The sequence below is a fragment of the Copadichromis virginalis genome, linkage group LG2 (genome assembly GCF_057382275.1).
Source record: "Copadichromis virginalis isolate Kocher_CV1m ecotype Utaka linkage group LG2, C_Virginalis_male_GT1.1, whole genome shotgun sequence".
In the NCBI taxonomy this organism is placed as follows: Eukaryota; Metazoa; Chordata; class Actinopteri; order Cichliformes; family Cichlidae; genus Copadichromis; species Copadichromis virginalis.
Genome location: NC_140619.1, coordinates 37,996,305 through 38,008,756, shown reverse-complemented (window position 1 = coordinate 38,008,756; position 12,452 = coordinate 37,996,305).

The following is a 12,452-nucleotide window of genomic DNA, read 5'->3' as shown; positions in this document are numbered from 1 at the left end:
TTAAACATGTCTAGCAATACATGACAGGTGGTCCACGATGAGTATTTAGTGAGTGGTTGAACTGCGTCTCCATAGTCACATAATGCATGTGATAGACAGCTTCATACATTTAACAGACATCTTCATCAATAAGCACTGTGCAGGGGGTTGCAATGGATCTGTTTTCCACATAATGGGTGGTCTGCAATCGATCTACCAGAAAAAGAAATGGCATCTTTTTCACAGGAAAACTTCCAAGTCACTGAAGTTTCACAGATAAAGCCTCAGTGCAAAGTTTCCCTTTTACACAAGAGATTACTCACTTTATGGCTAGCGTGCCATTCTGTACCTGCGTGCTATCATTCACTCGGACCACAGAGCACAATGCAGATAAAGTAACAGACCTCTAGAAGTCGTGACAATAAGTGGAAAACTGCTTGATGGCGTTGTCACCCCGGTAACCTAGAAAATGGAACTTCCTGAGATGTGTCAAGACAGGATTTATTTTTGTGCCTTGAGCTACACTAACAGTGTGTGAAATGAAAATAGCAATATCAAATCAAACGCTTGTTGGTAGCTTGTTTATTTTTCTTCTTAAAGGTATTTGGTTTTATGTATACTTTATAGGTAAAGATTTCAAAATTACCTGTATTAACACACAAAGATAAAGTTAGGGGAGCTGCTGTAGCCAATACTGACAGAGGTTGGAAAAAAGAGTGAGTGGCACTTCGTGAGCCCAGAAGGTAACAGCAGCACACATGATCACACACAATTGTTAATCAGCTGAGTCAGACATGTCAGGGACTGTCATGTGTCATCAGACTTGATGGAGAAACTCAGCACACTGCCCTGACACAAAAGTTACTAGATGATGCAAAAAACATGTCAAACCACTACAGGGCCCATCAAAGAGCAGCAGTGCATTCATCTCAATAGTCCATCATCATCATTCAAGACAGAGTTATACACCACGAGATATGTAGCTGCACTCAGCTGTGTTCTGTATTAAGCCCGTCTAAATCAAGGTCGTAGTGTTTTCTTGTTGTTTTTTTTAAGTGGACTTTCTTTTTCCTGGTTGATTGGAGCTTTGGCTAATGGTGTGCAGAAGTGACAAGAGGAGAAGATCATTAATAGCAAGATGAGAGCAGGCAACAGACATAACTGTAATAGATTCAGAGTCTATAAGTACAAATAATTAGTAGACACTCATGGCCGTTTTTGACTCTTGACTCATTTAAGTGCCTTAAATACATCAAGCTAAAATCCCTCAGAGGAAATCTTGAAGGATGGAGCGATGATTCAGTAAGATTCAATAAGGAATATTTTACTCTTTTCAAACAGTCTGCTACAGTTTATATGGAAACCTGTTATTAATATTAACATTAAGACTGAGGCTAATAACCACATGGTGAGAAATGAATGCATCACATGAAGAGAAACAGACATAATGTGGTAATTATCTTTGTTACTGTACAAATAATTTGAGAATAGGGCTTTCAATATCTTTTTAGTTCATACGGTCATATTGGATGTGATACAACCACAGGTTGCTAGGGGAAAATGTGTTTCTACAGTAGCTGGCTTTTGCTGGAAGAAATGGAAAGAAATGCAAAGAAGGTGCTGCACCAAAAACCTCCTAGCGATTGCGTTGGTTGCTAGAAGGTTGCTACAGTTGCCTGTAATAATATTTATTAATATTTGTCTGCAAATATTCTCCAGTTACTATCTTGGCTGTAGCAGAAAAAAAAAAGAAAGTGCAACACAAACTGGAAATGGAGAGGGTTCACTTTCAAAGTAAAAGTTGCATCTCAGCAGTACATCCAATATGTTTCAAAAGGTGCAGCTTTTACTTTGAAGAAGAACAGTCTTCATTTCTGAGTTGGGTTGCAATTTGTATATTTTTTACTACATCTCAAAGAGCGGCTGGTAGTGTTTGTAGAAAAGTATGTCACTTCCATTTAAACTACGACTGCAGTAATATGCTGTTTTTCTGACTGATCTGTAGACCTGCATGGCTGGGCCTTTAATAATCACTTTCCTTGTAACTACTCACAACCTCTAGCAACTATCTGCAACTCCTATTCCAGCAAATGTCTTGTCGAGCTTCTGCCATCATCCTTAATTCAACTGAAATGGTGCGTATTTTTTTAGAAACAAGAAGTCAGGAGGTTCGTGACTACACGCCGCACTCTCAAACACTACCGGATTTATACTAGACTTCAGAACTTGAATAATTTGTGAAGTTGCTGTCATGCCCATAATTTGCGTGGTAAAAATTAACTACTATATTTGGTTAACACCTTTGATACTGTGATAGCAGTGCAAATTGGTATGCTAGTAAATTGGGGTCTTCTTTGTTTGCCGCTCATTCCTCCTGTATCTTCACTTTAGGATTTTGTAGACCTGCTTTATAGCTGCTAAACTAAAGGCAGCATTTTATGGCATTTTGGGTGCAAATATAGATAGCTGATTCTACTTGACAACATTCACCGGAAAGGGAAAACTCACAAGCAAAATTATGACTGATTTTACTCTATAATAACACATATGAAAGTTCAGTGCTGGAGATAAAAAAACAACAACAAAAAAAAACAAGCACCTACAATATAACAACATCGATTTTCATTTTTATGTACTTTCATGCTTCCTAAGAAGGCAGCAAATACTGTGAAATGCATTTTTCAAACTATTTGGAAAAACAGAACAGCAATAACACAGGCCATTCACATACAACATAGAAAACAGGACAAGAGAATTGATGAACAGAATAGGCGGGGGTGTGGTGGTGGGAATGATTTTAGTGCAAACCAAAAAAAATGTAATTATATACAATGATTTTAACTCAATTTGTACAGTTTTAAACACGGTTGCTCTGTCTGTGCTTTGGGAATGTGGGAATTTATCTCTAAGTCATCTTTTGATGTGTTATAATTGTTCCATATCGTTATGGAAAAGCACTTTTGAGCATTTTGAGAATTAATTCCCTCCAGTTTTGAGAAATATATACATCAAAGCTGCCTTATTGTTTTTTTTAATGTATATATTTATTTCATTTTGTCCACAATGAATTATGTGGACATAATTTAGCACAACACTGATTTGTTTGTTTAGGATGACGTCTTTATATTTTACATCCGTATGTTTCTGCTGGTTGTTCCATCAACCTGCCTAGGGACTACACATGAAAATTAGGCTTTTCTGCTAAATCTGATGCACTTATGACATCATGTATAAACAGAAAAAAATCTGTAAAATCTCTCAATGACAAATAAAGCCATGGCTGGGCACTGATGCTACAGGACATGTTGTGTGAAATGTGTAGATGCAGGAGGCATCTGGGAAAGATGAGTTATAAAAAAGCTCCTTGATAAAGGCTTTAAAAAATAACCGTCTAATCATCCATTGTAGTGAGCTCAGATTAAAACAGGCATCTTTCCTGGAGGAAAAATAAAACCATTAACACAATTTGGGGGTATTTTTACAAGTCTTAAATTGATGCAACTACAGCAACCATACAATGACCTGCAATATTCATAACCCATACAATATTAACTGACCTTTCTAAAAGACAGGACTTGTTGCCCGTTAAATTAACCACAGATAATTGTACAGTCTGACATCATCCACCTCCTCTGTGTAAGAGAGATCATAAGATGGCGCCGGTGAGGTCGGCTGCCGTCACGACTGCTCCGACCACTTTTTCTTTGTCTTTGTTTTTTAAGTTAGTTTTCAGCGTTTCTAAATCGGCAAAATCATCACCATTGGGTACATTAGGTATGACAGTGACACTCTTGTTTCTATTGGTATACAATGTACTCACAATTCGAAGTTTTTAACTCCGGATCCGAGCTGGCCGAGTGAGATCTCGAGGGAGAACAAAGGGAAGCGGCGGCGGCCTAGAGGGAAGCGAGCCGGCGTCAGGAACAGGCTGAGAGCTCGTGCACACCGCACACCTCTTGCCTAGCATCCTGCTCGCCAACGTCCAGTCACTGGAGAACAAGCTTGACGACCTCAGGGCCAGGATAAAGTTCCAGAGAGACATTCGGGACTGCAATCTCCTCTGCTTCACCGAGACATGGCTGAACCCAGCGGTGCCGGACCACGCCATCCAGCCGGCCGAGTTCTTCTCGGTTCACCGCATGGACAGGACACGGGACTCGGGGAAGTCAAGGGGAGGCGGCGTGTGTTTAATGGTGAACAACAACTGGTGCAACAGTGCAAACGTTGTTCCTCTCACACGCTCCTGCACACCAAATCTGGAACTACTGTCCATCATGTGTCGTCCTTTTTATCTACCTCGGGAATTTACATCGGTCATTGTAAGTGCCGTTTATATTCCACCACAAGCGGACACGGTCACCGCCTTATGCGAGCTGCATGAGGCACTCACACAGCACCAGACACAACACCGGGACGCTGCGCTTATTGTGACGGGGGACTTTAATAGCGCCAACCTCAAACGCGCAGCGCCGAACTTTTATCAACACATCACCTGCCCCACCAGGGGTGAAAGGACACTGGACCACTGCTACACTACGGTCAAGGACGGCTACAAGGCACAATCCCGCCCCCCGTTTGGCAAATCTGATCACGCCGCCATCTTCCTCATGCCAAAATACAAACAAAGGCTAAAACAGGAAGTTCCGGTTCAGAGGAAGGTCGCGCGCTGGACGGATCAATCGGTGGCCGCGTTACAGGACGCACTCGATGACGCAGACTGGGGCATGTTCAGAAACAGCTCCGACGATGACGTCAACGTGTTTACGGAAGCGGTTGTGGGATTCATCGGGAAACTAGCGGATGATACCGTGGAGACAAAGACTATCACAACGTTTCCCAACCAGAAGCCGTGGGTGGATAAAACCATCCGCAACGCTCTGAGATCCCGCACCGCTGCCTACAACACGGGACTCATGACGGGGGACATGGACCCGTACAAAGCCGCGTCATATAACGTGCGGAGGGCAGTGAAAGAGGCGAAGCAGCGCTACGGGAGGAAACTAGAGTCACAACTCCAACAGAGTGACTCTAGGAGCCTGTGGCGGGGACTAAGGACAATAACGGACTATAAAGCACCAACAACCGGTATGACGAACGCGGCCGTGACTCTGGCAGACGAGCTGAACACTTTCTATGCTCGCTTCGAGGCTGCAGCTAAGGACTCCAACAATGCTAGTGTTAGCGGCGCTAACGGCTGCAGACAGGAAGATACTGCCAGCACCGGAAACGTGCTCGTCATCTCCGAGCATGAAGTAAGGAGAGCCTTCAAAAGAGTGAACACCAGGAAAGCAGCAGGACCAGACGGCATCCCAGGTCGTATCCTAAGAGACTGCGCATACCAGCTAGCTCCTGTGTTCACTGAGATATTCAACATCTCTTTATCTCAGTCGGTGATCCCCACATGCTTCAAAGAGTCCATCATTGTTCCTGTCCCGAAGAAACCCCACCCTGCTTCTCTCAATGACTATCGCCCTGTAGCCCTCACCTCAGTAGTGATGAAGTGCTTTGAACGCCTGGTCAGAGACGTCATCATTTCTTCACTACCAGACACACTGGACCCACTACAGTTCGCTTACTGTCCAAATCGTTCCACAGACGATGCCATCTCTCATCTCCTCCACACATCACTCACTCACTTGGACACTAGAAGGGGGAATTATGTTAAAATGCTCTTCATAGACTACAGCTCTGCATTTAACACCATAATTCCCTCCACACTCACCACCAAGCTGGAGCATCTGGGACTCAGCTCATCTATGTGTCAGTGGATCTCCAACTTCCTAACTGGCAGACCACAGGCAGTAAGGATGGGCGGACATGTCTCAGCCTCCACCACTCTCAGCACTGGAGCCCCCCAGGGGTGTGTTCTGAGCCCCCTGCTGTACTCTTTGTACACATATGACTGTGTGGCCACTACCAGCTCCACCACCATCATCAAGTTTGCTGACGACACCGTCGTGGTGGGCCTGATCTCTGATAACAACGAGACGGCCTACCTGAAGGAGATTAGGAATCTGGAGAACTGGTGCCAGAGGAACAACCTCCTTCTAAACGTCAGTAAGACAAAGGAGCTGATAGTGGACTTCAGCACTAAGCAGGAGAGGAACTACCAGACCCCCGTCATCAACGAGTGCCCAGTGGAGAGAGTGGACAGCTTCAAATACCTCGGAGTTCACATCACGCAGGACCTGTCATGGTCCTGTCACATCAACACCGTGGTGAAAAAGGCCCGACAGCGTCTCTACCACCTCAGACGCTTGAGAGACTTCCAACTGCCCTCCAAGGTGCTCAGGAACTTTTACTCCTGCACCATAGAGAGCATCCTGGCGGGAAACATCTTAACCTGGTTCGGGAACAGCACCATGCAGGACAGACGAGCTCTACAGAGGGTTGTGCGGTCAGCTGAGCGCACCATCCGCTCCGAGCTCCCTGACCTGCACTCAATCTACAGCAGGCGGTGCTGGACCAAGGCCAGGAAGATGGTGAAGGACCTCAGCCATCCCAACAACAGACTGTTCTCTCTGCTGAGGTCAGGAAAGCGATTCCACTCCCTGAAGACCAACACAGAGAGACTGAGGAGGAGCTTCTTCCTGCAGGCGATACGGTCTCTCAATCACACCACCACACAGTCCTGACCCACACATACAGTTCTTACACACACACTGGACTTTCTGGACTTTGGTTTTGCACAACACTGGACACTATATTCTTCATTTCCAGTTAATACTTGTACAGCTGCTGTTATTGTGTATATATTTATTTATATCTAGATTTCTTCATACATTCTTATATAGTTCTATATTGTGTATTGTGTATTTTGTTGTACAGTTATTTTATTTTCAACTTTAATTTATATATTTTATCTTATTCTTCCCAGTTAAATTTACCCTTCATTCTAATTTGCGTTGTACAGTTATTTCATTTTTAACCTTAATTTATATTTTATTCCTTCCTAGTTAAATTTACCCTTTTTAATTTTTCATATTTATTTCCTATCTTATTCATAGCCTTTTCCTTTTTTGTTTTCTTTAGGTCACGAGCAGTTGTCCAAGCATTTCACTACATATCGTACTGTGTATGACTGTGTACGTGACAAATAAAATTTGAATTTGAATTTGAATTTGAGTAGGACAAATCGTCTTGTATAACACATTTAGAAACACTAAATTAAAACCTGTTTATGTAGGAAAACATACATCAGTCAGTTTTAATTAAAACTTTATATAGTCAGGGTTAAATTAAAATTCAAAATGATCACCTCTACCTTTCTTTGTTATTGATTAATATTTACTAAATAATTAAAAGGTTATATGGACTGAACGTATATAGCACTAAAAGCTTCTGCATTACTCTGATTTATGTACCATTACACGTGTGTCATTAATTATAAATACTTTATATTTAATCTTCTTAACTAATCAAGCTGGTAGGGAGAGAAAATTATGGGGTGTTTATCTTATAAAACCTAGGTGTTGAATATAGCTCTGTGTACAATATGGTCATTACAGCAGAAAAACAGTGGCAGGAGATCACAAGACAAATTGAAGAGGGAGAGATCCTCCAGTTCTTATTTTAGAAGAAGTTAATTCTTTCACATTGAGAAGTTCGTCAAGCAGATGATTACATTTTCTCCAGCAGAGTGGATATCTCCTGTTCAGAAGGGTCAAGGAGAGACAGTGACAAAGGCAGCTGAGACGAGCATCAAGGAATAAGCGGAGTGTCTTTCAATAAACAAAGCAGACTTCTAAAACATCAATAGGAGAAGACATCAGTAGGGAAAACACTGCAGTTTCTTAGTGCTTTAGACAAAATGTGTTGAAGAATGGCTATTATCTGATCGGACAACAGCTGTACAACAATTTCTAAAAGAATACGGGCTTTGAGTTGGAGTGTGGTCATACATACACCAAAAAGTGGTAGTACAGTACAGAGGAAATGAAAATATGCTGGCTTATATCCATCAGAGCAGCACACAGCAATAATGAGAGGGGTGGAGAGAGAAAAGTCAAGCCATGGGCCAAGAGCCAGCTGCCAAATAACAATAAAAAGCACTTGTGTGTGATAGATCAAGCTGTGAGAGGAAGATGAAGGGCATGCAGGGGTCAGAGAAATAGAAATCCTCTGTGATCTCCTCCATCTCTCACAAGGACCGTCTGGCGTTAGAAGAGACACTGAGAGGAGACAGATGGCAAAGAGGAAAGTTAGGAGATAGACAGAAAATGGGGATAGATAGACAAAAATATTAGAAAAACAAGAGTGAATAAAGGACTGGATAGGTGGGGAGACGACAAGCCTATGAGCACAGAGCTCAGCTCCATCAACCCTATGATATAGGGATACAAGAAACCCAGGAAAAAGAAGACAGAAAACAACTAAACATCACATCTGGAGTTTGTGCTTTATGCCCACAATTTTACAGCTCATAATAGTTTTATTCGATGTCTGCATTACTGTGTCTCACTGTTCTTATTTTCATCATATTTTATGTCTCCACCTGTTTGCCCATCCATCCATCCATTCATCCTCTGCTGTTCATCCAAGTCAGGGTTGCGGAGTGCCTGGAGCCTATCTGGGCTGCCATAGGGAGAGAGGCCTGGTTTTTAGGGCCTAGGATTAGTTTTATCCAACTTGTGTCGCATTTCTTAGTTTTGCCTATTTTGTGCCCTCCTTGGAAATTAAAAAAAGTAATCGCTCCATCAAGCTAGAGAATCTTACCAGACATCTGACCTCTGGAGCTTCTGAGACACATGGGTCAACCAATTGTAAGAGGGCCTGGGGGATAGTGGGAAGGGATGGGGGTTAGTCCGAGTGGGGAGACTCTGTGGTTTAGGTGTGAACTGGGCCTTTCTCACATTTATCACAGTCAGGTGAGTCACTGAGTGAACCTGACCAGCCCGTCCTCCCTCCTCTTTACTGATTCCTAAAGATGATGGAATATCAGAAACCTCTGGGACTTTCTAAGAGAACAGTGTAGGATGATTACTAGAGAAAAGATACAGAGGAATACATGAGGGAATGTATTTCACACTAACACACCAATACTTTGAACTGTTGCGCTTGTCTGCTGAAGCTTGCTGGCTGTCACATCTATCTGGGAATCAATTAAAGAACAGATTTACCAAATCTTATGAAAGTGTGACGACTGATGAGTATTTAAAAATCTTTCTGCTTCTCCGTGTGTCTTCTCCGTTATGGATCAATACCTCTTTTATGCTGTCTATAATTGAAATGCAGGGAGGCTGAGGTGATTTACTTGGCTTTAATTTCCTTGTTCGTCATGAATACTAATACAAGCCCAAGGGCATCAGATCTCCATTTATCTCTAAATGCATACAAACATACATACCCCCTCTCTATTACCGGTAGCTTAAAAATGCTCATTTATAAATGTCTGTACAAATTTAGAAATATGAAAAGGGAAAACAGATATGGTTAGACATTTCAGAATTAAGAATATATCACTCAAGGGTTTTTTTATTCAAGCTTTTACTTTAAAATAAATGATCGGGTCTAAGACATAACAATAGAGCAAAAGCCTTCCTTATATATTGCTGGACTTCAAAATTAAATATTAAATAATTACTTAATCTCTTTAGAAAGGTTTAGCTGTTTTACAAGTAACTACTTTGGCATCTGTCCTTTCCTCTTTCCCCTGCAATTACAGTCGTGAAAAGTTGACCACAAAAAGATCATTAAACTCAATCATTACGCATAATTATCCACAGTTTATAACAGTTCACTACTTAATGGTAAGTATTGTCACCTCACAGTAAAAGGGTTATGGTTTTTAATTTTCTGGTCAGCTGTGGTCTTTCTGGCTTCCCTGCACTGGCTCAATTTAATTGAATTCACTTGTATTTATATAAAATCAGTTCACAGCAACAGTCACCCCGATGTGTTTTATACTGTAAAAACCCTACAATATTAAAAAGAAACCCCAACAATCAGACCCATGAGAAACCACTTAACCACAGTGGGAACAAAAAACTCCCTTTTAACAGGAAGAAAATCTCCAGCAGAACCAGAGAGGGAGCCAGAATTTAATATTTACTAATGACTGAATACAGTAGTGGTGTATAAACACACATGGAGTGAAAAGAGGTAAGTGAGGAAGAAAAGCTCAGTGCATTATGGGAAGCGCCCAGCAACCAGAGCCTGCTGTGCTCAACTAAGGGATGGTTGAGGGTCACCTGATCCAGCCCTAACTACACGCTTTATTCAAAAAGAAAGCTGAGAGAGTGTCTGGGCTCTACCTTCCTTTCTTCTTTGAAACTCTGGAAACCAGAAGTAAGCCTGCAGTCTTAAAGTGAAGTGCTCTGCTAGGATAAAAAGGTACCACAATGTCTTTAAGATACGAATAACTCTGATTATTCAAGATTTTGTATGTGACAAGACACATTCTGGATTCAGCTCTGAATAAACAGAGCTAAAATGGGACAAATATGGTCTTTCTTTATAATCCCAGTTAGTGCTCTCGCTTCACTGTTCTGGATCAGCCGGAGGCTTTTCAGACAACTACTGAGATGAGTTGTTTAAAATATCCTGAACTTTTCTATCAGTAAGCGCTGCTGTTTTTACCGCTGTTAGCCAGTGCAGTGAAACTTACTTTGTACTGGATCTAACGTTCTTGAATAAACTCTCATATGATGTGACAATATAATCTGTTTATCAGGAAAGCGTCATCTCTGAGCCTCAGATTAGCCAACATAACATTAGCTTATAACCAGTTGTTGTGGTTTAGACGGCTCATTGTCAGCTGTCTGAAGATGGTGCGGTTGCTTGTCTAATCTGCTAAGAAAGAGCAATTATAACAAAATAGGGAATAAACATATTTGTGCACATTTTTGACTGTTAGTACCCTGGCTTCAGTTCAAGACAAGAGACATGAGACTTGAGGTGAGGAGGAAGAGGATGATATTTTAATATGTCAGTCGCATCATCTCTGTCCTTTACTTTCCCACTTCTTTGGTTACATTGACCCCTTCCTGGACAATAAAACACAAAGGTTTAATCCTAAGAATGTTTGAAAATCTAGCTTCAAAGTCTTAGAGGGGCTTAGCCCCAAGTCATAATGTCATGCGTACAGTGACTTACATTTAATATAAAAGGAATCTACTACTTCAAAATGTAGTCAGCTCTTTTCATATTTGCAAACCTCAGTGAATATGATCTTCAGAATATCCATTGAGATTTTTAAGTGTGTTGCTGGAAAGCACCCATGAAATTCATGTCACCTTTTTAAATAAAAAATATCAATTGTTTTTCCAGCTAACTTCACCATCTGCCCGTTTACTCGCCTGGTTTTACAGAATTAACAAACCAATAAAAGGCACAAACTGATCCGTAATAATTTTGTTCAGTATTCAAACTGAATACAAGCTGCTGCTGGTCTTCGACATGTAGCATCCTTTTGAGTTCCTGCCAACTGGAACTGGAGCTGTACTGTGAATACACACTGAAGCCCAATTCGACTAGAATAGCAATAGAAAAATATAACAACCTAAAATAATAAAGTAACTCCTTTGCTGGTAACCAGCAATGTGCCAGCAGACTAATGGCTCAGGAAGCCAAAATTAGCTGGTAGTCTTGAGTGATTACGGCTAAATCAGCTACTTTGTTGACATTATTTAGAGAACAAATGAAAATATGCAGACACTTTGCAAATCACAGCAACATCCTTGCTTCGATCAGAACAGTTTGCATGTTTGCTATGTTTCAGTTCAACTGTGCTTTAAATCTACATCACTGATGAAATTACCTCTTTATTCAATAAAATACATTATTACTACTACTAATACTACCATAGTTATTTTTAGGGGTGATGTAGCCAGTCGCCAGCCACATAAAATGTGATTTGGCAGAACAACAATGTCATCTCAATCATTGTGTTCAAGATATTGGAGCAGTATGGAAGCTACTGGAAAGTAGTTCCTATTCCTATATATTTTTAATGGATAAATTCCAAGTTTACCAGAACACACAGGTTGACATGTATATTTAGTCCAATATTATTTTTGTTTAATTTACAAACGCAAAACAAAAATGACTGACTGTACCTTTAAGTAAAATATAAGATCCTTGTATTCATTATGTGAGTGCAGATCAAACAAATTCAAACAATCTGTCTTCATTAATGCCTGAAGGTGGCTAAGAAATATGTAGGTTTCTACTTAAGACGCAGAAAATGCTCTAACCACTTCCAATTTCTTCAGGCACCTGTACACTTTACCCTCGGAGAAAGGTAAAATTACAGAGGGAAAGAGGGGGAAGTGATGGCAGCATGGTAAAGTATGGAGGAAAGAGCAAAAGCAGTGAAGGACCTTGTTAAAAGCCCCTCTGTGACAGCCAAGGAAAGGCTGCAGCTCAGAGTCATTACATGTCGCTGAAGCTGTGGAGAGTGACTGAAAAAGAGAGTTGTATGGACCGAAGAGGGGTTTCAGAGGTTGGTACCACGCAACAAGCAGAAGGGTGCA